The following is a 26,558-nucleotide window of genomic DNA, read 5'->3' on the forward strand; positions in this document are numbered from 1 at the left end:
GACTACATGTACGTGTCCATGAGGGTCTCAGCTTTCCATAGATGTGTCATAGTAGTCTCTAGCTCTAACCATTCAGTCTCTACAGATGTTTTTGTTGGAAGGGTTAACACCCAACTCTCCAAATTTAGGGATAGTATCCAATGCTCCACATTTTTTCAAAGAACCAACCCACCTGCTCCTCGTTAGTATAGTGGTGAGTATCCCCGCCTGTCACGCGGGAGACCGGGGTTCAATTCCCCGACGGGGAGGGAAAGACTGATTTTATTAGGGTGTACAATGTCACTGAGCCCACAAAGCGGGAAATATGCTTAGAATTAAAGATTTTTGATACGATATCTAGCCGTGGGGTTTTTTTCAGCATTGCAAGGCATTGGTTGTTCAGTGGTAGAATTCTCGCCTGCCACGCGGGAGGCCCGGGTTCGATTCCTGGCCAATGCAGGAACTTTTGAACAAGTCATTTTGACAAGTATGCAATCCCGTGAGGAAGAAATCTCTTTTGAGATTGCCAGGTCGACAGCAATCTCTGGTCATGGTAGAATTCTCAACTGACTCTTGAAAAGTCTGAGTTTGGGTTCACTTACCGTTTGGACATTTATGCATTCTCAGTAGTCTTTTGTGAATCCATTGTAGATTTCCAGTGTGTGAGGTGATTTACTTTGTGCAAGGCTTTAGTTGTTAAATGGGAAGCGAATATCCAACAAGTCAGTGACAACTGTGTTGAGTTTGGCCTTTGTGACTATGTCCTGGGATTTTCCACACACACCTCTCCTTCTAACTACTATTATGTGGCTTGTGAGCGGTATAGAGCAAAATCGACTACATGTACGTGTCCATGAGGGTCTCAGCTTTCCATAGATGTGTCATAGTAGTCTCTAGCTCTAACCATTCAGTCTCTACAGATGTTTTTGTTGGAAGGGTTAACACCCAACTCTCCAAATTTAGGGATAGTATCCAATGTTCCACATTTTTTCAAAGAACCAACCCACCTGCTCCTCGTTAGTATAGTGGTGAGTATCCCCGCCTGTCACGCGGGAGACCGGGGTTCAATTCCCCGACGGGGAGGGAAAGACTGATTTTATTAGGGTGTACAATGTCACTGAGCCCACAAAGCGGGAAATATGCTTAGAATTAAAGATTTTTGATACGATATCTAGCCGTGGGGTTTTTTTCAGCATTGCAAGGCATTGGTTGTTCAGTGGTAGAATTCTCGCCTGCCACGCGGGAGGCCCGGGTTCGATTCCCGGCCAATGCAGGAACTTTTGAACAAGTCATTTTGACAAGTATGCAATCCCGTGAGGAAGAAATCTCTTTTGAGATTGCCAGGTCGACAGCAATCTCTGGTCATGGTAGAATTCTCAACTGACTCTTGAAAAGTCTGAGTTTGGGTTCACTTACCGTTTGGACATTTATGCATTCTCAGTAGTCTTTTGTGAATCCATTGTAGATTTCCAGTGTGTGAGGTGATTTACTTTGTGCAAGGCTTTAGTTGTTAAATGGGAAACCAATATCCAACAAGTCAGTGACAACTGTGTTGAGTTTGGCCTTTGTGACTATGTCCTGGGATTTTCCACACACACCTCTCCTTCTAACTACTATTATGTGGCTTGTGAGCGGTATAGAGCAAAATCGACTACATGTACGTGTCCATGAGGGTCTCAGCTTTCCATAGATGTGTCATAGTAGTCTCTAGCTCTAACCATTCAGTCTCTACAGATGTTTTTGTTGGAAGGGTTAACACCCAACTCTCCAAATTTAGGGATAGTATCCAATGTTCCACATTTTTTCAAAGAACCAACCCACCTGCTCCTCGTTAGTATAGTGGTGAGTATCCCCGCCTGTCACGCGGGAGACCGGGGTTCAATTCCCCGACGGGGAGGGAAAGACTGATTTTATTAGGGTGTACAATGTCACTGAGCCCACAAAGCGGGAAATATGCTTAGAATTAAAGATTTTTGATACGATATCTAGCCGTGGGGTTTTTTTCAGCATTGCAAGGCATTGGTTGTTCAGTGGTAGAATTCTCGCCTGCCACGCGGGAGGCCCGGGTTCGATTCCCGGCCAATGCAGGAACTTTTGAACAAGTCATTTTGACAAGTATGCAATCCCGTGAGGAAGAAATCTCTTTTGAGATTGCCAGGTCGACAGCAATCTCTGGTCATGGTAGAATTCTCAACTGACTCTTGAAAAGTCTGAGTTTGGGTTCACTTACCGTTTGGACATTTATGCATTCTCAGTAGTCTTTTGTGAATCCATTGTAGATTTCCAGTGTGTGAGGTGATTTACTTTGTGCAAGGCTTTAGTTGTTAAATGGGAAACCAATATCCAACAAGTCAGTGACAACTGTGTTGAGTTTGGCCTTTGTGACTATGTCCTGGGATTTTCCACACACACCTCTCCTTCTAACTACTATTATGTGGCTTGTGAGCGGTATAGAGCAAAATCGACTACATGTACGTGTCCGTGAGGGTCTCAGCTTTCCATAGATGTGTCATAGTAGTCTCTAGCTCTAACCATTCAGTCTCTACAGATGTTTTTGTTGGAAGGGTTAACACCCAACTCTCCAAATTTAGGGATAGTATCCAATGCTCCACATTTTTTCAAAGAACCAACCCACCTGCTCCTCGTTAGTATAGTGGTGAGTATCCCCGCCTGTCACGCGGGAGACCGGGGTTCAATTCCCCGACGGGGAGGGAAAGACTGATTTTATTAGGGTGTACAATGTCACTGAGCCCACAAAGCGGGAAATATGCTTAGAATTAAAGATTTTTGATACGATATCTAGCCGTGGGGTTTATTTCAGCATTGCAAGGCATTGGTTGTTCAGTGGTAGAATTCTCGCCTGCCACGCGGGAGGCCCGGGTTCGATTCCCGGCCAATGCAGGAACTTTTGAACAAGTCATTTTGACAAGTATGCAACCCCGTGAGGAAGAAATCTCTTTTGAGATTGCCAGGTCGACAGCAATCTCTGGTCATGGTAGAATTCTCAACTGACTCTTGAAAAGTCTGAGTTTGGGCTCACTTACCGTTTGGACATTTATGCATTCTCAGTAGACTTTTGTGAATCCATTGTAGATTTCCAGTGTGTGAGGTGATTTACTTTGTGCAAGGCTTTAGTTGTTAAATGGGAAGCGAATATCCAACAAGTCAGTGACAACTGTGTTGAGTTTGGCCTTTGTGACTATGTCCTGGGATTTTCCACACACACCTCTCCTTCTAACTACTATTATGTGGCTTGTGAGCGGTATAGAGCAAAACCGACTACATGTACGTGTCCGTGAGGGTCTCAGCTTTCCATAGATGTGTCATAGTAGTCTCTAGCTCTAACCATTCAGTCTCTACAGATGTTTTTGTTGGAAGGGTTAACACCCAACTCTCCAAATTTAGGGATAGTATCCAATGCTCCACATTTTTTCAAAGAACCAACCCACCTGCTCCTTGTTAGTATAGTGGTGAGTATCCCCGCCTGTCACGCGGGAGACCGGGGTTCAATTCCCCGACGGGGAGGGAAAGACTGATTTTATTAGGGTGTACAATGTCACTGAGCCCACAAAGCGGGAAATATGCTTAGAATTAAAGATTTTTGATACGATATCTAGCCGTGGGGTTTTTTTCAGCATTGCAAGGCATTGGTTGTTCAGTGGTAGAATTCTCGCCTGCCACGCGGGAGGCCCGGGTTCGATTCCCGGCCAATGCAGGAACTTTTGAACAAGTCATTTTGACAAGTATGCAATCCCGTGAGGAAGAAATCTCTTTTGAGATTCCCAGGTCGACAGCAATCTCTGGTCATGGTAGAATTCTCAACTGACTCTTGAAAAGTCTGAGTTTGGGTTCACTTACCGTTTGGACATTTATGCATTCTCAGTAGACTTTTGTGAATCCATTGTAGATTTCCAGTGTGTGAGGTGATTTACTTTGTGCAAGGCTTTAGTTGTTAAATGGGAAGCGAATATCCAACAAGTCAGTGACAACTGTGTTGAGTTTGGCCTTTGTGACTATGTCCTGGGATTTTCCACACACACCTCTCCTTCTAACTACTATTATGTGGCTTGTGAGCGGTATAGAGCAAAATCGACTACATGTACGTGTCCATGAGGGTCTCAGCTTTCCATAGATGTGTCATAGTAGTCTCTAGCTCTAACCATTCAGTCTCTACAGATGTTTTTGTTGGAAGGGTTAACACCCAACTCTCCAAATTTAGGGATAGTATCCAATGCTCCACATTTTTTCAAAGAACCAACCCACCTGCTCCTCGTTAGTATAGTGGTGAGTATCCCCGCCTGTCACGCGGGAGACCGGGGTTCAATTCCCCGACGGGGAGGGAAAGACTGATTTTATTAGGGTGTACAATGTCACTGAGCCCACAAAGCGGGAAATATGCTTAGAATTAAAGATTTTTGATACGATATCTAGCCGTGGGGTTTTTTTCAGCATTGCAAGGCATTGGTTGTTCAGTGGTAGAATTCTCGCCTGCCACGCGGGAGGCCCGGGTTCGATTCCTGGCCAATGCAGGAACTTTTGAACAAGTCATTTTGACAAGTATGCAATCCCGTGAGGAAGAAATCTCTTTTGAGATTGCCAGGTCGACAGCAATCTCTGGTCATGGTAGAATTCTCAACTGACTCTTGAAAAGTCTGAGTTTGGGTTCACTTACCGTTTGGACATTTATGCATTCTCAGTAGTCTTTTGTGAATCCATTGTAGATTTCCAGTGTGTGAGGTGATTTACTTTGTGCAAGGCTTTAGTTGTTAAATGGGAAGCGAATATCCAACAAGTCAGTGACAACTGTGTTGAGTTTGGCCTTTGTGACTATGTCCTGGGATTTTCCACACACACCTCTCCTTCTAACTACTATTATGTGGCTTGTGAGCGGTATAGAGCAAAATCGACTACATGTACGTGTCCATGAGGGTCTCAGCTTTCCATAGATGTGTCATAGTAGTCTCTAGCTCTAACCATTCAGTCTCTACAGATGTTTTTGTTGGAAGGGTTAACACCCAACTCTCCAAATTTAGGGATAGTATCCAATGTTCCACATTTTTTCAAAGAACCAACCCACCTGCTCCTCGTTAGTATAGTGGTGAGTATCCCCGCCTGTCACGCGGGAGACCGGGGTTCAATTCCCCGACGGGGAGGGAAAGACTGATTTTATTAGGGTGTACAATGTCACTGAGCCCACAAAGCGGGAAATATGCTTAGAATTAAAGATTTTTGATACGATATCTAGCCGTGGGGTTTTTTTCAGCATTGCAAGGCATTGGTTGTTCAGTGGTAGAATTCTCGCCTGCCACGCGGGAGGCCCGGGTTCGATTCCCGGCCAATGCAGGAACTTTTGAACAAGTCATTTTGACAAGTATGCAATCCCGTGAGGAAGAAATCTCTTTTGAGATTGCCAGGTCGACAGCAATCTCTGGTCATGGTAGAATTCTCAACTGACTCTTGAAAAGTCTGAGTTTGGGTTCACTTACCGTTTGGACATTTATGCATTCTCAGTAGTCTTTTGTGAATCCATTGTAGATTTCCAGTGTGTGAGGTGATTTACTTTGTGCAAGGCTTTAGTTGTTAAATGGGAAACCAATATCCAACAAGTCAGTGACAACTGTGTTGAGTTTGGCCTTTGTGACTATGTCCTGGGATTTTCCACACACACCTCTCCTTCTAACTACTATTATGTGGCTTGTGAGCGGTATAGAGCAAAATCGACTACATGTACGTGTCCGTGAGGGTCTCAGCTTTCCATAGATGTGTCATAGTAGTCTCTAGCTCTAACCATTCAGTCTCTACAGATGTTTTTGTTGGAAGGGTTAACACCCAACTCTCCAAATTTAGGGATAGTATCCAATGCTCCACATTTTTTCAAAGAACCAACCCACCTGCTCCTCGTTAGTATAGTGGTGAGTATCCCCGCCTGTCACGCCGGAGACCGGGGTTCAATTCCCCGACGGGGAGGGAAAGACAGATTTTATTAGGGTGTACAATGTCACTGAGCCCACAAAGCGGGAAATATGCTTAGAATTAAAGATTTTTGATACGATATCTAGCCGTGGGTTTTTTTTCAGCATTGCAAGGCATTGGTTGTTCAGTGGTAGAATTCTCGCCTGCCACGCGGGAGGCCCGGGTTCGATTCCCGGCCAATGCAGGAACTTTTGAACAAGTCATTTTGACAAGTATGCAATCCCGTGAGGAAGAAATCTCTTTTGAGATTGCCAGGTCGACAGCAATCTCTGGTCATGGTAGAATTCTCAACTGACTCTTGAAAAGTCTGAGTTTGGGTTCACTTACCGTTTGGACATTTATGCATTCTCAGTAGACTTTTGTGAATCCATTGTAGATTTCCAGTGTGTGAGGTGATTTACTTTGTGCAAGGCTTTAGTTGTTAAATGGGAAGCGAATATCCAACAAGTCAGTGACAACTGTGTTGAGTTTGGCCTTTGTGACTATGTCCTGGGATTTTCCACACACACCTCTCCTTCTAACTACTATTATGTGGCTTGTGAGCGGTATAGAGCAAAATCGACTACATGTACGTGTCCATGAGGGTCTCAGCTTTCCATAGATGTGTCATAGTAGTCTCTAGCTCTAACCATTCAGTCTCTACAGATGTTTTTGTTGGAAGGGTTAACACCCAACTCTCCAAATTTAGGGATAGTATCCAATGCTCCACATTTTTTCAAAGAACCAACCCACCTGCTCCTCGTTAGTATAGTGGTGAGTATCCCCGCCTGTCACGCGGGAGACCGGGGTTCAATTCCCCGACGGGGAGGGAAAGACTGATTTTATTAGGGTGTACAATGTCACTGAGCCCACAAAGCGGGAAATATGCTTAGAATTAAAGATTTTTGATACGATATCTAGCCGTGGGGTTTTTTTCAGCATTGCAAGGCATTGGTTGTTCAGTGGTAGAATTCTCGCCTGCCACGCGGGAGGCCCGGGTTCGATTCCCGGCCAATGCAGGAACTTTTGAACAAGTCATTTTGACAAGTATGCAATCCCGTGAGGAAGAAATCTCTTTTGAGATTGCCAGGTCGACAGCAATCTCTGGTCATGGTAGAATTCTCAACTGACTCTTGAAAAGTCTGAGTTTGGGTTCACTTACCGTTTGGACATTTATGCATTCTCAGTAGACTTTTGTGAATCCATTGTAGATTTCCAGTGTGTGAGGTGATTTACTTTGTGCAAGGCTTTAGTTGTTAAATGGGAAGCGAATATCCAACAAGTCAGTGACAACTGTGTTGAGTTTGGCCTTTGTGACTATGTCCTGGGATTTTCCACACACACCTCTCCTTCTAACTACTATTATGTGGCTTGTGAGCGGTATAGAGCAAAATCGACTACATGTACGTGTCCGTGAGGGTCTCAGCTTTCCATAGATGTGTCATAGTAGTCTCTAGCTCTAACCATTCAGTCTCTACAGATGTTTTTGTTGGAAGGGTTAACACCCAACTCTCCAAATTTAGGGATAGTATCCAATGCTCCACATTTTTTCAAAGAACCAACCCACCTGCTCCTCGTTAGTATAGTGGTGAGTATCCCCGCCTGTCACGCGGGAGACCGGGGTTCAATTCCCCGACGGGGAGGGAAAGACTGATTTTATTAGGGTGTACAATGTCACTGAGCCCACAAAGCGGGAAATATGCTTAGAATTAAAGATTTTTGATACGATATCTAGCCGTGGGGTTTATTTCAGCATTGCAAGGCATTGGTTGTTCAGTGGTAGAATTCTCGCCTGCCACGCGGGAGGCCCGGGTTCGATTCCCGGCCAATGCAGGAACTTTTGAACAAGTCATTTTGACAAGTATGCAATCCCGTGAGGAAGAAATCTCTTTTGAGATTGCCAGGTCGACAGCAATCTCTGGTCATGGTAGAATTCTCAACTGACTCTTGAAAAGTCTGAGTTTGGGTTCACTTACCGTTTGGACATTTATGCATTCTCAGTAGACTTTTGTGAATCCATTGTAGATTTCCAGTGTGTGAGGTGATTTACTTTGTGCAAGGCTTTAGTTGTTAAATGGGAAGCGAATATCCAACAAGTCAGTGACAACTGTGTTGAGTTTGGCCTTTGTGACTATGTCCTGGGATTTTCCACACACACCTCTCCTTCTAACTACTATTATGTGGCTTGTGAGCGGTATAGAGCAAAATCGACTACATGTACGTGTCCATGAGGGTCTCAGCTTTCCATAGATGTGTCATAGTAGTCTCTAGCTCTAACCATTCAGTCTCTACAGATGTTTTTGTTGGAAGGGTTAACACCCAACTCTCCAAATTTAGGGATAGTATCCAATGCTCCACATTTTTTCAAAGAACCAACCCACCTGCTCCTCGTTAGTATAGTGGTGAGTATCCCCGCCTGTCACGCGGGAGACCGGGGTTCAATTCCCCGACGGGGAGGGAAAGACTGATTTTATTAGGGTGTACAATGTCACTGAGCCCACAAAGCGGGAAATATGCTTAGAATTAAAGATTTTTGATACGATATCTAGCCGTGGGGTTTTTTTCAGCATTGCAAGGCATTGGTTGTTCAGTGGTAGAATTCTCGCCTGCCACGCGGGAGGCCCGGGTTCGATTCCCGGCCAATGCAGGAACTTTTGAACAAGTCATTTTGACAAGTATGCAATCCCGTGAGGAAGAAATCTCTTTTGAGATTGCCAGGTCGACAGCAATCTCTGGTCATGGTAGAATTCTCAACTGACTCTTGAAAAGTCTGAGTTTGGGTTCACTTACCGTTTGGACATTTATGCATTCTCAGTAGACTTTTGTGAATCCATTGTAGATTTCCAGTGTGTGAGGTGATTTACTTTGTGCAAGGCTTTAGTTGTTAAATGGGAAGCGAATATCCAACAAGTCAGTGACAACTGTGTTGAGTTTGGCCTTTGTGACTATGTCCTGGGATTTTCCACACACACCTCTCCTTCTAACTACTATTATGTGGCTTGTGAGCGGTATAGAGCAAAATCGACTACATGTACGTGTCCGTGAGGGTCTCAGCTTTCCATAGATGTGTCATAGTAGTCTCTAGCTCTAACCATTCAGTCTCTACAGATGTTTTTGTTGGAAGGGTTAACACCCAACTCTCCAAATTTAGGGATAGTATCCAATGCTCCACATTTTTTCAAAGAACCAACCCACCTGCTCCTCGTTAGTATAGTGGTGAGTATCCCCGCCTGTCACGCGGGAGACCGGGGTTCAATTCCCCGACGGGGAGGGAAAGACTGATTTTATTAGGGTGTACAATGTCACTGAGCCCACAAAGCGGGAAATATGCTTAGAATTAAAGATTTTTGATACGATATCTAGCCGTGGGGTTTATTTCAGCATTGCAAGGCATTGGTTGTTCAGTGGTAGAATTCTCGCCTGCCACGCGGGAGGCCCGGGTTCGATTCCCGGCCAATGCAGGAACTTTTGAACAAGTCATTTTGACAAGTATGCAACCCCGTGAGGAAGAAATCTCTTTTGAGATTGCCAGGTCGACAGCAATCTCTGGTCATGGTAGAATTCTCAACTGACTCTTGAAAAGTCTGAGTTTGGGCTCACTTACCGTTTGGACATTTATGCATTCTCAGTAGACTTTTGTGAATCCATTGTAGATTTCCAGTGTGTGAGGTGATTTACTTTGTGCAAGGCTTTAGTTGTTAAATGGGAAGCGAATATCCAACAAGTCAGTGACAACTGTGTTGAGTTTGGCCTTTGTGACTATGTCCTGGGATTTTCCACACACACCTCTCCTTCTAACTACTATTATGTGGCTTGTGAGCGGTATAGAGCAAAACCGACTACATGTACGTGTCCGTGAGGGTCTCAGCTTTCCATAGATGTGTCATAGTAGTCTCTAGCTCTAACCATTCAGTCTCTACAGATGTTTTTGTTGGAAGGGTTAACACCCAACTCTCCAAATTTAGGGATAGTATCCAATGCTCCACATTTTTTCAAAGAACCAACCCACCTGCTCCTTGTTAGTATAGTGGTGAGTATCCCCGCCTGTCACGCGGGAGACCGGGGTTCAATTCCCCGACGGGGAGGGAAAGACTGATTTTATTAGGGTGTACAATGTCACTGAGCCCACAAAGCGGGAAATATGCTTAGAATTAAAGATTTTTGATACGATATCTAGCCGTGGGGTTTTTTTCAGCATTGCAAGGCATTGGTTGTTCAGTGGTAGAATTCTCGCCTGCCACGCGGGAGGCCCGGGTTCGATTCCCGGCCAATGCAGGAACTTTTGAACAAGTCATTTTGACAAGTATGCAATCCCGTGAGGAAGAAATCTCTTTTGAGATTCCCAGGTCGACAGCAATCTCTGGTCATGGTAGAATTCTCAACTGACTCTTGAAAAGTCTGAGTTTGGGTTCACTTACCGTTTGGACATTTATGCATTCTCAGTAGACTTTTGTGAATCCATTGTAGATTTCCAGTGTGTGAGGTGATTTACTTTGTGCAAGGCTTTAGTTGTTAAATGGGAAGCGAATATCCAACAAGTCAGTGACAACTGTGTTGAGTTTGGCCTTTGTGACTATGTCCTGGGATTTTCCACACACACCTCTCCTTCTAACTACTATTATGTGGCTTGTGAGCGGTATAGAGCAAAATCGACTACATGTACGTGTCCATGAGGGTCTCAGCTTTCCATAGATGTGTCATAGTAGTCTCTAGCTCTAACCATTCAGTCTCTACAGATGTTTTTGTTGGAAGGGTTAACACCCAACTCTCCAAATTTAGGGATAGTATCCAATGCTCCACATTTTTTCAAAGAACCAACCCACCTGCTCCTCGTTAGTATAGTGGTGAGTATCCCCGCCTGTCACGCGGGAGACCGGGGTTCAATTCCCCGACGGGGAGGGAAAGACTGATTTTATTAGGGTGTACAATGTCACTGAGCCCACAAAGCGGGAAATATGCTTAGAATTAAAGATTTTTGATACGATATCTAGCCGTGGGGTTTTTTTCAGCATTGCAAGGCATTGGTTGTTCAGTGGTAGAATTCTCGCCTGCCACGCGGGAGGCCCGGGTTCGATTCCTGGCCAATGCAGGAACTTTTGAACAAGTCATTTTGACAAGTATGCAATCCCGTGAGGAAGAAATCTCTTTTGAGATTGCCAGGTCGACAGCAATCTCTGGTCATGGTAGAATTCTCAACTGACTCTTGAAAAGTCTGAGTTTGGGTTCACTTACCGTTTGGACATTTATGCATTCTCAGTAGTCTTTTGTGAATCCATTGTAGATTTCCAGTGTGTGAGGTGATTTACTTTGTGCAAGGCTTTAGTTGTTAAATGGGAAGCGAATATCCAACAAGTCAGTGACAACTGTGTTGAGTTTGGCCTTTGTGACTATGTCCTGGGATTTTCCACACACACCTCTCCTTCTAACTACTATTATGTGGCTTGTGAGCGGTATAGAGCAAAATCGACTACATGTACGTGTCCATGAGGGTCTCAGCTTTCCATAGATGTGTCATAGTAGTCTCTAGCTCTAACCATTCAGTCTCTACAGATGTTTTTGTTGGAAGGGTTAACACCCAACTCTCCAAATTTAGGGATAGTATCCAATGTTCCACATTTTTTCAAAGAACCAACCCACCTGCTCCTCGTTAGTATAGTGGTGAGTATCCCCGCCTGTCACGCGGGAGACCGGGGTTCAATTCCCCGACGGGGAGGGAAAGACTGATTTTATTAGGGTGTACAATGTCACTGAGCCCACAAAGCGGGAAATATGCTTAGAATTAAAGATTTTTGATACGATATCTAGCCGTGGGGTTTTTTTCAGCATTGCAAGGCATTGGTTGTTCAGTGGTAGAATTCTCGCCTGCCACGCGGGAGGCCCGGGTTCGATTCCCGGCCAATGCAGGAACTTTTGAACAAGTCATTTTGACAAGTATGCAATCCCGTGAGGAAGAAATCTCTTTTGAGATTGCCAGGTCGACAGCAATCTCTGGTCATGGTAGAATTCTCAACTGACTCTTGAAAAGTCTGAGTTTGGGTTCACTTACCGTTTGGACATTTATGCATTCTCAGTAGTCTTTTGTGAATCCATTGTAGATTTCCAGTGTGTGAGGTGATTTACTTTGTGCAAGGCTTTAGTTGTTAAATGGGAAACCAATATCCAACAAGTCAGTGACAACTGTGTTGAGTTTGGCCTTTGTGACTATGTCCTGGGATTTTCCACACACACCTCTCCTTCTAACTACTATTATGTGGCTTGTGAGCGGTATAGAGCAAAATCGACTACATGTACGTGTCCGTGAGGGTCTCAGCTTTCCATAGATGTGTCATAGTAGTCTCTAGCTCTAACCATTCAGTCTCTACAGATGTTTTTGTTGGAAGGGTTAACACCCAACTCTCCAAATTTAGGGATAGTATCCAATGCTCCACATTTTTTCAAAGAACCAACCCACCTGCTCCTCGTTAGTATAGTGGTGAGTATCCCCGCCTGTCACGCCGGAGACCGGGGTTCAATTCCCCGACGGGGAGGGAAAGACAGATTTTATTAGGGTGTACAATGTCACTGAGCCCACAAAGCGGGAAATATGCTTAGAATTAAAGATTTTTGATACGATATCTAGCCGTGGGTTTTTTTTCAGCATTGCAAGGCATTGGTTGTTCAGTGGTAGAATTCTCGCCTGCCACGCGGGAGGCCCGGGTTCGATTCCCGGCCAATGCAGGAACTTTTGAACAAGTCATTTTGACAAGTATGCAATCCCGTGAGGAAGAAATCTCTTTTGAGATTGCCAGGTCGACAGCAATCTCTGGTCATGGTAGAATTCTCAACTGACTCTTGAAAAGTCTGAGTTTGGGTTCACTTACCGTTTGGACATTTATGCATTCTCAGTAGACTTTTGTGAATCCATTGTAGATTTCCAGTGTGTGAGGTGATTTACTTTGTGCAAGGCTTTAGTTGTTAAATGGGAAGCGAATATCCAACAAGTCAGTGACAACTGTGTTGAGTTTGGCCTTTGTGACTATGTCCTGGGATTTTCCACACACACCTCTCCTTCTAACTACTATTATGTGGCTTGTGAGCGGTATAGAGCAAAATCGACTACATGTACGTGTCCATGAGGGTCTCAGCTTTCCATAGATGTGTCATAGTAGTCTCTAGCTCTAACCATTCAGTCTCTACAGATGTTTTTGTTGGAAGGGTTAACACCCAACTCTCCAAATTTAGGGATAGTATCCAATGCTCCACATTTTTTCAAAGAACCAACCCACCTGCTCCTCGTTAGTATAGTGGTGAGTATCCCCGCCTGTCACGCGGGAGACCGGGGTTCAATTCCCCGACGGGGAGGGAAAGACTGATTTTATTAGGGTGTACAATGTCACTGAGCCCACAAAGCGGGAAATATGCTTAGAATTAAAGATTTTTGATACGATATCTAGCCGTGGGTTTTTTTTCAGCATTGCAAGGCATTGGTTGTTCAGTGGTAGAATTCTCGCCTGCCACGCGGGAGGCCCGGGTTCGATTCCCGGCCAATGCAGGAACTTTTGAACAAGTCATTTTGACAAGTATGCAATCCCGTGAGGAAGAAATCTCTTTTGAGATTGCCAGGTCGACAGCAATCTCTGGTCATGGTAGAATTCTCAACTGACTCTTGAAAAGTCTGAGTTTGGGTTCACTTACCGTTTGGACATTTATGCATTCTCAGTAGACTTTTGTGAATCCATTGTAGATTTCCAGTGTGTGAGGTGATTTACTTTGTGCAAGGCTTTAGTTGTTAAATGGGAAGCGAATATCCAACAAGTCAGTGACAACTGTGTTGAGTTTGGCCTTTGTGACTATGTCCTGGGATTTTCCACACACACCTCTCCTTCTAACTACTATTATGTGGCTTGTGAGCGGTATAGAGCAAAATCGACTACATGTACGTGTCCATGAGGGTCTCAGCTTTCCATAGATGTGTCATAGTAGTCTCTAGCTCTAACCATTCAGTCTCTACAGATGTTTTTGTTGGAAGGGTTAACACCCAACTCTCCAAATTTAGGGATAGTATCCAATGCTCCACATTTTTTCAAAGAACCAACCCACCTGCTCCTCGTTAGTATAGTGGTGAGTATCCCCGCCTGTCACGCGGGAGACCGGGGTTCAATTCCCCGACGGGGAGGGAAAGACTGATTTTATTAGGGTGTACAATGTCACTGAGCCCACAAAGCGGGAAATATGCTTAGAATTAAAGATTTTTGATACGATATCTAGCCGTGGGGTTTTTTTCAGCATTGCAAGGCATTGGTTGTTCAGTGGTAGAATTCTCGCCTGCCACGCGGGAGGCCCGGGTTCGATTCCCGGCCAATGCAGGAACTTTTGAACAAGTCATTTTGACAAGTATGCAATCCCGTGAGGAAGAAATCTCTTTTGAGATTGCCAGGTCGACAGCAATCTCTGGTCATGGTAGAATTCTCAACTGACTCTTGAAAAGTCTGAGTTTGGGTTCACTTACCGTTTGGACATTTATGCATTCTCAGTAGACTTTTGTGAATCCATTGTAGATTTCCAGTGTGTGAGGTGATTTACTTTGTGCAAGGCTTTAGTTGTTAAATGGGAAGCGAATATCCAACAAGTCAGTGACAACTGTGTTGAGTTTGGCCTTTGTGACTATGTCCTGGGATTTTCCACACACACCTCTCCTTCTAACTACTATTATGTGGCTTGTGAGCGGTATAGAGCAAAATCGACTACATGTACGTGTCCGTGAGGGTCTCAGCTTTCCATAGATGTGTCATAGTAGTCTCTAGCTCTAACCATTCAGTCTCTACAGATGTTTTTGTTGGAAGGGTTAACACCCAACTCTCCAAATTTAGGGATAGTATCCAATGCTCCACATTTTTTCAAAGAACCAACCCACCTGCTCCTCGTTAGTATAGTGGTGAGTATCCCCGCCTGTCACGCGGGAGACCGGGGTTCAATTCCCCGACGGGGAGGGAAAGACTGATTTTATTAGGGTGTACAATGTCACTGAGCCCACAAAGCGGGAAATATGCTTAGAATTAAAGATTTTTGATACGATATCTAGCCGTGGGGTTTATTTCAGCATTGCAAGGCATTGGTTGTTCAGTGGTAGAATTCTCGCCTGCCACGCGGGAGGCCCGGGTTCGATTCCCGGCCAATGCAGGAACTTTTGAACAAGTCATTTTGACAAGTATGCAACCCCGTGAGGAAGAAATCTCTTTTGAGATTGCCAGGTCGACAGCAATCTCTGGTCATGGTAGAATTCTCAACTGACTCTTGAAAAGTCTGAGTTTGGGCTCACTTACCGTTTGGACATTTATGCATTCTCAGTAGACTTTTGTGAATCCATTGTAGATTTCCAGTGTGTGAGGTGATTTACTTTGTGCAAGGCTTTAGTTGTTAAATGGGAAGCGAATATCCAACAAGTCAGTGACAACTGTGTTGAGTTTGGCCTTTGTGACTATGTCCTGGGATTTTCCACACACACCTCTCCTTCTAACTACTATTATGTGGCTTGTGAGCGGTATAGAGCAAAACCGACTACATGTACGTGTCCGTGAGGGTCTCAGCTTTCCATAGATGTGTCATAGTAGTCTCTAGCTCTAACCATTCAGTCTCTACAGATGTTTTTGTTGGAAGGGTTAACACCCAACTCTCCAAATTTAGGGATAGTATCCAATGCTCCACATTTTTTCAAAGAACCAACCCACCTGCTCCTTGTTAGTATAGTGGTGAGTATCCCCGCCTGTCACGCGGGAGACCGGGGTTCAATTCCCCGACGGGGAGGGAAAGACTGATTTTATTAGGGTGTACAATGTCACTGAGCCCACAAAGCGGGAAATATGCTTAGAATTAAAGATTTTTGATACGATATCTAGCCGTGGGGTTTTTTTCAGCATTGCAAGGCATTGGTTGTTCAGTGGTAGAATTCTCGCCTGCCACGCGGGAGGCCCGGGTTCGATTCCCGGCCAATGCAGGAACTTTTGAACAAGTCATTTTGACAAGTATGCAATCCCGTGAGGAAGAAATCTCTTTTGAGATTCCCAGGTCGACAGCAATCTCTGGTCATGGTAGAATTCTCAACTGACTCTTGAAAAGTCTGAGTTTGGGTTCACTTACCGTTTGGACATTTATGCATTCTCAGTAGACTTTTGTGAATCCATTGTAGATTTCCAGTGTGTGAGGTGATTTACTTTGTGCAAGGCTTTAGTTGTTAAATGGGAAGCGAATATCCAACAAGTCAGTGACAACTGTGTTGAGTTTGGCCTTTGTGACTATGTCCTGGGATTTTCCACACACACCTCTCCTTCTAACTACTATTATGTGGCTTGTGAGCGGTATAGAGCAAAATCGACTACATGTACGTGTCCATGAGGGTCTCAGCTTTCCATAGATGTGTCATAGTAGTCTCTAGCTCTAACCATTCAGTCTCTACAGATGTTTTTGTTGGAAGGGTTAACACCCAACTCTCCAAATTTAGGGATAGTATCCAATGCTCCACATTTTTTCAAAGAACCAACCCACCTGCTCCTCGTTAGTATAGTGGTGAGTATCCCCGCCTGTCACGCGGGAGACCGGGGTTCAATTCCCCGACGGGGAGGGAAAGACTGATTTTATTAGGGTGTACAATGTCACTGAGCCCACAAAGCGGGAAATATGCTTAGAATTAAAGATTTTTGATACGATATCTAGCCGTGGGGTTTTTTTCAGCATTGCAAGGCATTGGTTGTTCAGTGGTAGAATTCTCGCCTGCCACGCGGGAGGCCCGGGTTCGATTCCTGGCCAATGCAGGAACTTTTGAACAAGTCATTTTGACAAGTATGCAATCCCGTGAGGAAGAAATCTCTTTTGAGATTGCCAGGTCGACAGCAATCTCTGGTCATGGTAGAATTCTCAACTGACTCTTGAAAAGTCTGAGTTTGGGTTCACTTACCGTTTGGACATTTATGCATTCTCAGTAGTCTTTTGTGAATCCATTGTAGATTTCCAGTGTGTGAGGTGATTTACTTTGTGCAAGGCTTTAGTTGTTAAATGGGAAGCGAATATCCAACAAGTCAGTGACAACTGTGTTGAGTTTGGCCTTTGTGACTATGTCCTGGGATTTTCCACACACACCTCTCCTTCTAACTACTATTATGTGGCTTGTGAGCGGTATAGAGCAAAATCGACTACATGTACGTGTCCATGAGGGTCTCAGCTTTCCATAGATGTGTCATAGTAGTCTCTAGCTCTAACCATTCAGTCTCTACAGATGTTTTTGTTGGAAGGGTTAACACCCAACTCTCCAAATTTAGGGATAGTATCCAATGTTCCACATTTTTTCAAAGAACCAACCCACCTGCTCCTCGTTAGTATAGTGGTGAGTATCCCCGCCTGTCACGCGGGAGACCGGGGTTCAATTCCCCGACGGGGAGGGAAAGACTGATTTTATTAGGGTGTACAATGTCACTGAGCCCACAAAGCGGGAAATATGCTTAGAATTAAAGATTTTTGATACGATATCTAGCCGTGGGGTTTTTTTCAGCATTGCAAGGCATTGGTTGTTCAGTGGTAGAATTCTCGCCTGCCACGCGGGAGGCCCGGGTTCGATTCCCGGCCAATGCAGGAACTTTTGAACAAGTCATTTTGACAAGTATGCAATCCCGTGAGGAAGAAATCTCTTTTGAGATTGCCAGGTCGACAGCAATCTCTGGTCATGGTAGAATTCTCAACTGACTCTTGAAAAGTCTGAGTTTGGGTTCACTTACCGTTTGGACATTTATGCATTCTCAGTAGTCTTTTGTGAATCCATTGTAGATTTCCAGTGTGTGAGGTGATTTACTTTGTGCAAGGCTTTAGTTGTTAAATGGGAAACCAATATCCAACAAGTCAGTGACAACTGTGTTGAGTTTGGCCTTTGTGACTATGTCCTGGGATTTTCCACACACACCTCTCCTTCTAACTACTATTATGTGGCTTGTGAGCGGTATAGAGCAAAATCGACTACATGTACGTGTCCGTGAGGGTCTCAGCTTTCCATAGATGTGTCATAGTAGTCTCTAGCTCTAACCATTCAGTCTCTACAGATGTTTTTGTTGGAAGGGTTAACACCCAACTCTCCAAATTTAGGGATAGTATCCAATGCTCCACATTTTTTCAAAGAACCAACCCACCTGCTCCTCGTTAGTATAGTGGTGAGTATCCCCGCCTGTCACGCCGGAGACCGGGGTTCAATTCCCCGACGGGGAGGGAAAGACAGATTTTATTAGGGTGTACAATGTCACTGAGCCCACAAAGCGGGAAATATGCTTAGAATTAAAGATTTTTGATACGATATCTAGCCGTGGGTTTTTTTTCAGCATTGCAAGGCATTGGTTGTTCAGTGGTAGAATTCTCGCCTGCCACGCGGGAGGCCCGGGTTCGATTCCCGGCCAATGCAGGAACTTTTGAACAAGTCATTTTGACAAGTATGCAATCCCGTGAGGAAGAAATCTCTTTTGAGATTGCCAGGTCGACAGCAATCTCTGGTCATGGTAGAATTCTCAACTGACTCTTGAAAAGTCTGAGTTTGGGTTCACTTACCGTTTGGACATTTATGCATTCTCAGTAGACTTTTGTGAATCCATTGTAGATTTCCAGTGTGTGAGGTGATTTACTTTGTGCAAGGCTTTAGTTGTTAAATGGGAAGCGAATATCCAACAAGTCAGTGACAACTGTGTTGAGTTTGGCCTTTGTGACTATGTCCTGGGATTTTCCACACACACCTCTCCTTCTAACTACTATTATGTGGCTTGTGAGCGGTATAGAGCAAAATCGACTACATGTACGTGTCCATGAGGGTCTCAGCTTTCCATAGATGTGTCATAGTAGTCTCTAGCTCTAACCATTCAGTCTCTACAGATGTTTTTGTTGGAAGGGTTAACACCCAACTCTCCAAATTTAGGGATAGTATCCAATGCTCCACATTTTTTCAAAGAACCAACCCACCTGCTCCTCGTTAGTATAGTGGTGAGTATCCCCGCCTGTCACGCCGGAGACCGGGGTTCAATTCCCCGACGGGGAGGGAAAGACAGATTTTATTAGGGTGTACAATGTCACTGAGCCCACAAAGCGGGAAATATGCTTAGAATTAAAGATTTTTGATACGATATCTAGCCGTGGGTTTTTTTTCAGCATTGCAAGGCATTGGTTGTTCAGTGGTAGAATTCTCGCCTGCCACGCGGGAGGCCCGGGTTCGATTCCCGGCCAATGCAGGAACTTTTGAACAAGTCATTTTGACAAGTATGCAATCCCGTGAGGAAGAAATCTCTTTTGAGATTGCCAGGTCGACAGCAATCTCTGGTCATGGTAGAATTCTCAACTGACTCTTGAAAAGTCTGAGTTTGGGTTCACTTACCGTTTGGACATTTATGCATTCTCAGTAGACTTTTGTGAATCCATTGTAGATTTCCAGTGTGTGAGGTGATTTACTTTGTGCAAGGCTTTAGTTGTTAAATGGGAAGCGAATATCCAACAAGTCAGTGACAACTGTGTTGAGTTTGGCCTTTGTGACTATGTCCTGGGATTTTCCACACACACCTCTCCTTCTAACTACTATTATGTGGCTTGTGAGCGGTATAGAGCAAAATCGACTACATGTACGTGTCCATGAGGGTCTCAGCTTTCCATAGATGTGTCATAGTAGTCTCTAGCTCTAACCATTCAGTCTCTACAGATGTTTTTGTTGGAAGGGTTAACACCCAACTCTCCAAATTTAGGGATAGTATCCAATGCTCCACATTTTTTCAAAGAACCAACCCACCTGCTCCTCGTTAGTATAGTGGTGAGTATCCCCGCCTGTCACGCGGGAGACCGGGGTTCAATTCCCCGACGGGGAGGGAAAGACTGATTTTATTAGGGTGTACAATGTCACTGAGCCCACAAAGCGGGAAATATGCTTAGAATTAAAGATTTTTGATACGATATCTAGCCGTGGGGTTTTTTTCAGCATTGCAAGGCATTGGTTGTTCAGTGGTAGAATTCTCGCCTGCCACGCGGGAGGCCCGGGTTCGATTCCCGGCCAATGCAGGAACTTTTGAACAAGTCATTTTGACAAGTATGCAATCCCGTGAGGAAGAAATCTCTTTTGAGATTGCCAGGTCGACAGCAATCTCTGGTCATGGTAGAATTCTCAACTGACTCTTGAAAAGTCTGAGTTTGGGTTCACTTACCGTTTGGACATTTATGCATTCTCAGTAGACTTTTGTGAATCCATTGTAGATTTCCAGTGTGTGAGGTGATTTACTTTGTGCAAGGCTTTAGTTGTTAAATGGGAAGCGAATATCCAACAAGTCAGTGACAACTGTGTTGAGTTTGGCCTTTGTGACTATGTCCTGGGATTTTCCACACACACCTCTCCTTCTAACTACTATTATGTGGCTTGTGAGCGGTATAGAGCAAAATCGACTACATGTACGTGTCCGTGAGGGTCTCAGCTTTCCATAGATGTGTCATAGTAGTCTCTAGCTCTAACCATTCAGTCTCTACAGATGTTTTTGTTGGAAGGGTTAACACCCAACTCTCCAAATTTAGGGATAGTATCCAATGCTCCACATTTTTTCAAAGAACCAACCCACCTGCTCCTCGTTAGTATAGTGGTGAGTATCCCCGCCTGTCACGCCGGAGACCGGGGTTCAATTCCCCGACGGGGAGGGAAAGACAGATTTTATTAGGGTGTACAATGTCACTGAGCCCACAAAGCGGGAAATATGCTTAGAATTAAAGATTTTTGATACGATATCTAGCCGTGGGTTTTTTTTCAGCATTGCAAGGCATTGGTTGTTCAGTGGTAGAATTCTCGCCTGCCACGCGGGAGGCCCGGGTTCGATTCCCGGCCAATGCAGGAACTTTTGAACAAGTCATTTTGACAAGTATGCAATCCCGTGAGGAAGAAATCTCTTTTGAGATTGCCAGGTCGACAGCAATCTCTGGTCATGGTAGAATTCTCAACTGACTCTTGAAAAGTCTGAGTTTGGGTTCACTTACCGTTTGGACATTTATGCATTCTCAGTAGACTTTTGTGAATCCATTGTAGATTTCCAGTGTGTGAGGTGATTTACTTTGTGCAAGGCTTTAGTTGTTAAATGGGAAGCGAATATCCAACAAGTCAGTGACAACTGTGTTGAGTTTGGCCTTTGTGACTATGTCCTGGGATTTTCCACACACACCTCTCCTTCTAACTACTATTATGTGGCTTGTGAGCGGTATAGAGCAAAATCGACTACATGTACGTGTCCATGAGGGTCTCAGCTTTCCATAGATGTGTCATAGTAGTCTCTAGCTCTAACCATTCAGTCTCTACAGATGTTTTTGTTGGAAGGGTTAACACCCAACTCTCCAAATTTAGGGATAGTATCCAATGCTCCACATTTTTTCAAAGAACCAACCCACCTGCTCCTCGTTAGTATAGTGGTGAGTATCCCCGCCTGTCACGCGGGAGACCGGGGTTCAATTCCCCGACGGGGAGGGAAAGACTGATTTTATTAGGGTGTACAATGTCACTGAGCCCACAAAGCGGGAAATATGCTTAGAATTAAAGATTTTTGATACGATATCTAGCCGTGGGGTTTTTTTCAGCATTGCAAGGCATTGGTTGTTCAGTGGTAGAATTCTCGCCTGCCACGCGGGAGGCCCGGGTTCGATTCCCGGCCAATGCAGGAACTTTTGAACAAGTCATTTTGACAAGTATGCAATCCCGTGAGGAAGAAATCTCTTTTGAGATTGCCAGGTCGACAGCAATCTCTGGTCATGGTAGAATTCTCAACTGACTCTTGAAAAGTCTGAGTTTGGGTTCACTTACCGTTTGGACATTTATGCATTCTCAGTAGACTTTTGTGAATCCATTGTAGATTTCCAGTGTGTGAGGTGATTTACTTTGTGCAAGGCTTTAGTTGTTAAATGGGAAGCGAATATCCAACAAGTCAGTGACAACTGTGTTGAGTTTGGCCTTTGTGACTATGTCCTGGGATTTTCCACACACACCTCTCCTTCTAACTACTATTATGTGGCTTGTGAGCGGTATAGAGCAAAATCGACTACATGTACGTGTCCATGAGGGTCTCAGCTTTCCATAGATGTGTCATAGTAGTCTCTAGCTCTAACCATTCAGTCTCTACAGATGTTTTTGTTGGAAGGGTTAACACCCAACTCTCCAAATTTAGGGATAGTATCCAATGCTCCACATTTTTTCAAAGAACCAACCCACCTGCTCCTCGTTAGTATAGTGGTGAGTATCCCCGCCTGTCACGCGGGAGACCGGGGTTCAATTCCCCGACGGGGAGGGAAAGACTGATTTTATTAGGGTGTACAATGTCACTGAGCCCACAAAGCGGGAAATATGCTTAGAATTAAAGATTTTTGATACGATATCTAGCCGTGGGGTTTTTTTCAGCATTGCAAGGCATTGGTTGTTCAGTGGTAGAATTCTCGCCTGCCACGCGGGAGGCCCGGGTTCGATTCCCGGCCAATGCAGGAACTTTTGAACAAGTCATTTTGACAAGTATGCAACCCCGTGAGGAAGAAATCTCTTTTGAGATTGCCAGGTCGACAGCAATCTCTGGTCATGGTAGAATTCTCAACTGACTCTTGAAAAGTCTGAGTTTGGGCTCACTTACCGTTGGGACATTTATGCATTCTCAGTAGACTTTTGTGAATCCATTGTAGATTTCCAGTGTGTGAGGTGATTTACTTTGTGCAAGGCTTTAGTTGTTAAATGGGAAGCGAATATCCAACAAGTCAGTGACAACTGTGTTGAGTTTGGCCTTTGTGACTATGTCCTGGGATTTTCCACACACACCTCTCCTTCTAACTACTATTATGTGGCTTGTGAGCGGTATAGAGCAAAACCGACTACATGTACGTGTCCGTGAGGGTCTCAGCTTTCCATAGATGTGTCATAGTAGTCTCTAGCTCTAACCATTCAGTCTCTACAGATGTTTTTGTTGGAAGGGTTAACACCCAACTCTCCAAATTTAGGGATAGTATCCAATGCTCCACATTTTTTCAAAGAACCAACCCACCTGCTCCTCGTTAGTATAGTGGTGAGTATCCCCGCCTGTCACGCGGGAGACCGGGGTTCAATTCCCCGACGGGGAGGGAAAGACTGATTTTATTAGGGTGTACAATGTCACTGAGCCCACAAAGCGGGAAATATGCTTAGAATTAAAGATTTTTGATACGATATCTAGCCGTGGGGTTTTTTTCAGCATTGCAAGGCATTGGTTGTTCAGTGGTAGAATTCTCGCCTGCCACGCTGGAGGCCCGGGTTCGATTCCCGGCCAATGCAGGAACTTTTGAACAAGTCATTTTGACAAGTATGCAATCCCGTGAGGAAGAAATCTCTTTTGAGATTGCCAGGTCGACAGCAATCTCTGGTCATGGTAGAATTCTCAACTGACTCTTGAAAAGTCTGAGTTTGGGTTCACTTACCGTTTGGACATTTATGCATTCTCAGTAGACTTTTGTGAATCCATTGTAGATTTCCAGTGTGTGAGGTGATTTACTTTGTGCAAGGCTTTAGTTGTTAAATGGGAAGCGAATATCCAACAAGTCAGTGACAACTGTGTTGAGTTTGGCCTTTGTGACTATGTCCTGGGATTTTCCACACACACCTCTCCTTCTAACTACTATTATGTGGCTTGTGAGCGGTATAGAGCAAAATCGACTACATGTACGTGTCCATGAGGGTCTCAGCTTTCCATAGATGTGTCATAGTAGTCTCTAGCTCTAACCATTCAGTCTCTACAGATGTTTTTGTTGGAAGGGTTAACACCCAACTCTCCAAATTTAGGGATAGTATCCAATGCTCCACATTTTTTCAAAGAACCAACCCACCTGCTCCTTGTTAGTATAGTGGTGAGTATCCCAGCCTGTCACGCGGGAGACCGGGGTTCAATTCCCCGACGGGGAGGGAAAGACTGATTTTATTAGGGTGTACAATGTCACTGAGCCCACAAAGCGGGAAATATGCTTAGAATTAAAGATTTTTGATACGATATCTAGCCGTGGGGTTTTTTTCAGCATTGCAAGGCATTGGTTGTTCAGTGGTAGAATTCTCGCCTGCCACGCGGGAGGCCCGGGTTCGATTCCCGGCCAATGCAGGAACTTTTGAACAAGTCATTTTGACAAGTATGCAATCCCGTGAGGAAGAAATCTCTTTTGAGATTGCCAGGTCGACAGCAATCTCTGGTCATGGTAGAATTCTCAACTGACTCTTGAAAAGTCTGAGTTTGGGTTCACTTACCGTTTGGACATTTATGCATTCTCAGTAGACTTTTGTGAATCCATTGTAGATTTCCAGTGTGTGAGGTGATTTACTTTGTGCAAGGCTTTAGTTGTTAAATGGGAAGCGAATATCCAACAAGTCAGTGACAACTGTGTTGAGTTTGGCCTTTGTGACTATGTCCTGGGATTTTCCACACACACCTCTCCTTCTAACTACTATTATGTGGCTTGTGAGCGGTATAGAGCAAAACCGACTACATGTACGTGTCCGTGAGGGTCTCAGCTTTCCATAGATGTGTCATAGTAGTCTCTAGCTCTAACCATTCAGTCTCTACAGATGTTTTTGTTGGAAGGGTTAACACCCAACTCTCCAAATTTAGGGATAGTATCCAATGTTCCACATTTTTTCAAAGAACCAACCCACCTGCTCCTCGTTAGTATAGTGGTGAGTATCCCCGCCTGTCACGCGGGAGACCGGGGTTCAATTCCCCGACGGGGAGGAAAGACTGATCTTATTAGGGTGTACAATGTCACTGAGCCCACAAAGCGGGAAATATGCTTAGAATTAAAGATTTTTGATACGATATCTAGCCGTGGGGTTTTTTTCAGCATTGCAAGGCATTGGTTGTTCAGTGGTAGAATTCTCGCCTGCCACGCGGGAGGCCCGGGTTCGATTCCCGGCCAATGCAGGAAGTTTTGAACAAGTCATTTTGACAAGTATGCAACCCCGTGAGGAAGAAATCTCTTTTGAGATTGCCAGGTCGACAGCAATCTCTGGTCATGGTAGAATTCTCAACTGACTCTTGAAAAGTCTGAGTTTGGGCTCACTTACCGTTTGGACATTTATGCATTCTCAGTAGACTTTTGTGAATCCATTGTAGATTTCCAGTGTGTGAGGTGATTTACTTTGTGCAAGGCTTTAGTTGTTAAATGGGAAGCGAATATCCAACAAGTCAGTGACAACTGTGTTGAGTTTGGCCTTTGTGACTATGTCCTGGGATTTTCCACACACACCTCTCCTTCTAACTACTATTATGTGGCTTGTGAGCGGTATAGAGCAAAATCGACTACATGTACGTGTCCATGAGGGTCTCAGCTTTCCATAGATGTGTCATAGTAGTCTCTAGCTCTAACCATTCAGTCTCTACAGATGTTTTTGTTGGAAGGGTTAACACCCAACTCTCCAAATTTAGGGATAGTATCCAATGCTCCACATTTTTTCAAAGATAAACCCACCTGCTCCTCGTTAGTATAGTGGTGAGTATCCCCGCCTGTCACGCGGGAGACCGGGGTTCAATTCCCCGACGGGGAGGGAAAGACTGATTTTATTAGGGTGTACAATGTCACTGAGCCCACAAAGCGGGAAATATGCTTAGAATTAAAGATTTTTGATACGATATCTAGCCGTGGGGTTTTTTTCAGCATTGCAAGGCATTGGTTGTTCAGTGGTAGAATTCTCGCCTGCCACGCGGGAGGCCCGGGTTCGATTCCCGGCCAATGCAGGAACTTTTGAACAAGTCATTTTGACAAGTATGCAATCCCGTGAGGAAGAAATCTCTTTTGAGATTGCCAGGTCGACAGCAATCTCTGGTCATGGTAGAATTCTCAACTGACTCTTGAAAAGTCTGAGTTTGGGTTCACTTACCGTTTGGACATTTATGCATTCTCAGTAGACTTTTGTGAATCCATTGTAGATTTCCAGTGTGTGAGGTGATTTACTTTGTGCAAGGCTTTAGTTGTTAAATGGGAAGCGAATATCCAACAAGTCAGTGACAACTGTGTTGAGTTTGGCCTTTGTGACTATGTCCTGGGATTTTCCACACACACCTCTCCTTCTAACTACTATTATGTGGCTTGTGAGCGGTATAGAGCAAAATCGACTACATGTACGTGTCCATGAGGGTCTCAGCTTTCCATAGATGTGTCATAGTAGTCTCTAGCTCTAACCATTCAGTCTCTACAGATGTTTTTGTTGGAAGGGTTAACACCCAACTCTCCAAATTTAGGGATAGTATCCAATGCTCCACATTTTTTCAAAGAACCAACCCACCTGCTCCTCGTTAGTATAGTGGTGAGTATCCCCGCCTGTCACGCGGGAGACCGGGGTTCAATTCCCCGACGGGGAGGGAAAGACTGATTTTATTAGGGTGTACAATGTCACTGAGCCCACAAAGCGGGAAATATGCTTAGAATTAAAGATTTTTGATACGATATCTAGCCGTGGGGTTTTTTTCAGCATTGCAAGGCATTGGTTGTTCAGTGGTAGAATTCTCGCCTGCCACGCGGGAGGCCCGGGTTCGATTCCCGGCCAATGCAGGAACTTTTGAACAAGTCATTTTGACAAGTATGCAATCCCGTGAGGAAGAAATCTCTTTTGAGATTGCCAGGTC

The 26,558-nt window shown here is 44.5% G+C and overlaps 41 non-coding genes across 41 annotated transcripts; all 41 read left to right on the forward strand.

The window, feature by feature from the left end:
- The first annotated feature begins 1,181 nt into the window (after window positions 1–1,181).
- Window positions 1,182–1,252, forward strand: trnag-gcc (transfer RNA glycine (anticodon GCC)). Its single transcript has one exon. It is a non-coding gene; the product is annotated as a tRNA-Gly (tRNA).
- Window positions 1,253–1,995: 743 nt separating this feature from the next.
- On the forward strand, window positions 1,996–2,066 carry trnag-gcc (transfer RNA glycine (anticodon GCC)). Its single transcript has one exon. It is a non-coding gene; the product is annotated as a tRNA-Gly (tRNA).
- A 743-nt stretch (window positions 2,067–2,809) lies between these two features.
- Window positions 2,810–2,880, forward strand: trnag-gcc (transfer RNA glycine (anticodon GCC)). The gene has a single exon. It is a non-coding gene; the product is annotated as a tRNA-Gly (tRNA).
- Window positions 2,881–3,623: 743 nt separating this feature from the next.
- On the forward strand, window positions 3,624–3,694 carry trnag-gcc (transfer RNA glycine (anticodon GCC)). Its single transcript has one exon. It is a non-coding gene; the product is annotated as a tRNA-Gly (tRNA).
- A 1,557-nt stretch (window positions 3,695–5,251) lies between these two features.
- trnag-gcc (transfer RNA glycine (anticodon GCC)) lies at window positions 5,252–5,322 on the forward strand. Its single transcript has one exon. It is a non-coding gene; the product is annotated as a tRNA-Gly (tRNA).
- Window positions 5,323–6,065: 743 nt separating this feature from the next.
- trnag-gcc (transfer RNA glycine (anticodon GCC)) lies at window positions 6,066–6,136 on the forward strand. The gene has a single exon. It is a non-coding gene; the product is annotated as a tRNA-Gly (tRNA).
- Window positions 6,137–6,879: 743 nt separating this feature from the next.
- Window positions 6,880–6,950, forward strand: trnag-gcc (transfer RNA glycine (anticodon GCC)). Its single transcript has one exon. It is a non-coding gene; the product is annotated as a tRNA-Gly (tRNA).
- A 743-nt stretch (window positions 6,951–7,693) lies between these two features.
- trnag-gcc (transfer RNA glycine (anticodon GCC)) lies at window positions 7,694–7,764 on the forward strand. The gene has a single exon. It is a non-coding gene; the product is annotated as a tRNA-Gly (tRNA).
- A 743-nt stretch (window positions 7,765–8,507) lies between these two features.
- Window positions 8,508–8,578, forward strand: trnag-gcc (transfer RNA glycine (anticodon GCC)). The gene has a single exon. It is a non-coding gene; the product is annotated as a tRNA-Gly (tRNA).
- A 743-nt stretch (window positions 8,579–9,321) lies between these two features.
- trnag-gcc (transfer RNA glycine (anticodon GCC)) lies at window positions 9,322–9,392 on the forward strand. The gene has a single exon. It is a non-coding gene; the product is annotated as a tRNA-Gly (tRNA).
- A 743-nt stretch (window positions 9,393–10,135) lies between these two features.
- trnag-gcc (transfer RNA glycine (anticodon GCC)) lies at window positions 10,136–10,206 on the forward strand. The gene has a single exon. It is a non-coding gene; the product is annotated as a tRNA-Gly (tRNA).
- Window positions 10,207–11,572: 1,366 nt separating this feature from the next.
- trnad-guc (transfer RNA aspartic acid (anticodon GUC)) lies at window positions 11,573–11,644 on the forward strand. The gene has a single exon. It is a non-coding gene; the product is annotated as a tRNA-Asp (tRNA).
- Window positions 11,645–11,763: 119 nt separating this feature from the next.
- On the forward strand, window positions 11,764–11,834 carry trnag-gcc (transfer RNA glycine (anticodon GCC)). The gene has a single exon. It is a non-coding gene; the product is annotated as a tRNA-Gly (tRNA).
- A 743-nt stretch (window positions 11,835–12,577) lies between these two features.
- On the forward strand, window positions 12,578–12,648 carry trnag-gcc (transfer RNA glycine (anticodon GCC)). Its single transcript has one exon. It is a non-coding gene; the product is annotated as a tRNA-Gly (tRNA).
- A 552-nt stretch (window positions 12,649–13,200) lies between these two features.
- On the forward strand, window positions 13,201–13,272 carry trnad-guc (transfer RNA aspartic acid (anticodon GUC)). The gene has a single exon. It is a non-coding gene; the product is annotated as a tRNA-Asp (tRNA).
- A 119-nt stretch (window positions 13,273–13,391) lies between these two features.
- On the forward strand, window positions 13,392–13,462 carry trnag-gcc (transfer RNA glycine (anticodon GCC)). Its single transcript has one exon. It is a non-coding gene; the product is annotated as a tRNA-Gly (tRNA).
- Window positions 13,463–14,014: 552 nt separating this feature from the next.
- On the forward strand, window positions 14,015–14,086 carry trnad-guc (transfer RNA aspartic acid (anticodon GUC)). Its single transcript has one exon. It is a non-coding gene; the product is annotated as a tRNA-Asp (tRNA).
- A 119-nt stretch (window positions 14,087–14,205) lies between these two features.
- trnag-gcc (transfer RNA glycine (anticodon GCC)) lies at window positions 14,206–14,276 on the forward strand. Its single transcript has one exon. It is a non-coding gene; the product is annotated as a tRNA-Gly (tRNA).
- A 552-nt stretch (window positions 14,277–14,828) lies between these two features.
- Window positions 14,829–14,900, forward strand: trnad-guc (transfer RNA aspartic acid (anticodon GUC)). The gene has a single exon. It is a non-coding gene; the product is annotated as a tRNA-Asp (tRNA).
- A 119-nt stretch (window positions 14,901–15,019) lies between these two features.
- trnag-gcc (transfer RNA glycine (anticodon GCC)) lies at window positions 15,020–15,090 on the forward strand. Its single transcript has one exon. It is a non-coding gene; the product is annotated as a tRNA-Gly (tRNA).
- Window positions 15,091–15,833: 743 nt separating this feature from the next.
- Window positions 15,834–15,904, forward strand: trnag-gcc (transfer RNA glycine (anticodon GCC)). The gene has a single exon. It is a non-coding gene; the product is annotated as a tRNA-Gly (tRNA).
- Window positions 15,905–16,456: 552 nt separating this feature from the next.
- On the forward strand, window positions 16,457–16,528 carry trnad-guc (transfer RNA aspartic acid (anticodon GUC)). Its single transcript has one exon. It is a non-coding gene; the product is annotated as a tRNA-Asp (tRNA).
- Window positions 16,529–17,270: 742 nt separating this feature from the next.
- On the forward strand, window positions 17,271–17,342 carry trnad-guc (transfer RNA aspartic acid (anticodon GUC)). The gene has a single exon. It is a non-coding gene; the product is annotated as a tRNA-Asp (tRNA).
- Window positions 17,343–17,461: 119 nt separating this feature from the next.
- On the forward strand, window positions 17,462–17,532 carry trnag-gcc (transfer RNA glycine (anticodon GCC)). The gene has a single exon. It is a non-coding gene; the product is annotated as a tRNA-Gly (tRNA).
- Window positions 17,533–18,275: 743 nt separating this feature from the next.
- Window positions 18,276–18,346, forward strand: trnag-gcc (transfer RNA glycine (anticodon GCC)). The gene has a single exon. It is a non-coding gene; the product is annotated as a tRNA-Gly (tRNA).
- A 743-nt stretch (window positions 18,347–19,089) lies between these two features.
- On the forward strand, window positions 19,090–19,160 carry trnag-gcc (transfer RNA glycine (anticodon GCC)). Its single transcript has one exon. It is a non-coding gene; the product is annotated as a tRNA-Gly (tRNA).
- A 552-nt stretch (window positions 19,161–19,712) lies between these two features.
- Window positions 19,713–19,784, forward strand: trnad-guc (transfer RNA aspartic acid (anticodon GUC)). Its single transcript has one exon. It is a non-coding gene; the product is annotated as a tRNA-Asp (tRNA).
- Window positions 19,785–19,903: 119 nt separating this feature from the next.
- trnag-gcc (transfer RNA glycine (anticodon GCC)) lies at window positions 19,904–19,974 on the forward strand. The gene has a single exon. It is a non-coding gene; the product is annotated as a tRNA-Gly (tRNA).
- A 743-nt stretch (window positions 19,975–20,717) lies between these two features.
- trnag-gcc (transfer RNA glycine (anticodon GCC)) lies at window positions 20,718–20,788 on the forward strand. Its single transcript has one exon. It is a non-coding gene; the product is annotated as a tRNA-Gly (tRNA).
- A 552-nt stretch (window positions 20,789–21,340) lies between these two features.
- On the forward strand, window positions 21,341–21,412 carry trnad-guc (transfer RNA aspartic acid (anticodon GUC)). The gene has a single exon. It is a non-coding gene; the product is annotated as a tRNA-Asp (tRNA).
- Window positions 21,413–21,531: 119 nt separating this feature from the next.
- trnag-gcc (transfer RNA glycine (anticodon GCC)) lies at window positions 21,532–21,602 on the forward strand. The gene has a single exon. It is a non-coding gene; the product is annotated as a tRNA-Gly (tRNA).
- A 552-nt stretch (window positions 21,603–22,154) lies between these two features.
- On the forward strand, window positions 22,155–22,226 carry trnad-guc (transfer RNA aspartic acid (anticodon GUC)). The gene has a single exon. It is a non-coding gene; the product is annotated as a tRNA-Asp (tRNA).
- A 119-nt stretch (window positions 22,227–22,345) lies between these two features.
- trnag-gcc (transfer RNA glycine (anticodon GCC)) lies at window positions 22,346–22,416 on the forward strand. Its single transcript has one exon. It is a non-coding gene; the product is annotated as a tRNA-Gly (tRNA).
- A 552-nt stretch (window positions 22,417–22,968) lies between these two features.
- On the forward strand, window positions 22,969–23,040 carry trnad-guc (transfer RNA aspartic acid (anticodon GUC)). Its single transcript has one exon. It is a non-coding gene; the product is annotated as a tRNA-Asp (tRNA).
- A 933-nt stretch (window positions 23,041–23,973) lies between these two features.
- trnag-gcc (transfer RNA glycine (anticodon GCC)) lies at window positions 23,974–24,044 on the forward strand. Its single transcript has one exon. It is a non-coding gene; the product is annotated as a tRNA-Gly (tRNA).
- A 552-nt stretch (window positions 24,045–24,596) lies between these two features.
- On the forward strand, window positions 24,597–24,668 carry trnad-guc (transfer RNA aspartic acid (anticodon GUC)). The gene has a single exon. It is a non-coding gene; the product is annotated as a tRNA-Asp (tRNA).
- A 118-nt stretch (window positions 24,669–24,786) lies between these two features.
- Window positions 24,787–24,857, forward strand: trnag-gcc (transfer RNA glycine (anticodon GCC)). The gene has a single exon. It is a non-coding gene; the product is annotated as a tRNA-Gly (tRNA).
- A 551-nt stretch (window positions 24,858–25,408) lies between these two features.
- On the forward strand, window positions 25,409–25,480 carry trnad-guc (transfer RNA aspartic acid (anticodon GUC)). Its single transcript has one exon. It is a non-coding gene; the product is annotated as a tRNA-Asp (tRNA).
- Window positions 25,481–25,599: 119 nt separating this feature from the next.
- On the forward strand, window positions 25,600–25,670 carry trnag-gcc (transfer RNA glycine (anticodon GCC)). Its single transcript has one exon. It is a non-coding gene; the product is annotated as a tRNA-Gly (tRNA).
- Window positions 25,671–26,222: 552 nt separating this feature from the next.
- On the forward strand, window positions 26,223–26,294 carry trnad-guc (transfer RNA aspartic acid (anticodon GUC)). The gene has a single exon. It is a non-coding gene; the product is annotated as a tRNA-Asp (tRNA).
- A 119-nt stretch (window positions 26,295–26,413) lies between these two features.
- Window positions 26,414–26,484, forward strand: trnag-gcc (transfer RNA glycine (anticodon GCC)). Its single transcript has one exon. It is a non-coding gene; the product is annotated as a tRNA-Gly (tRNA).
- Window positions 26,485–26,558: the final 74 nt, after the last annotated feature.

The sequence above is a fragment of the Salmo salar genome, chromosome 23, assembly GCF_965601325.2.
Source record: "Salmo salar chromosome 23, fSalSal1, whole genome shotgun sequence".
Classification (NCBI taxonomy): Eukaryota; Metazoa; Chordata; class Actinopteri; order Salmoniformes; family Salmonidae; genus Salmo; species Salmo salar.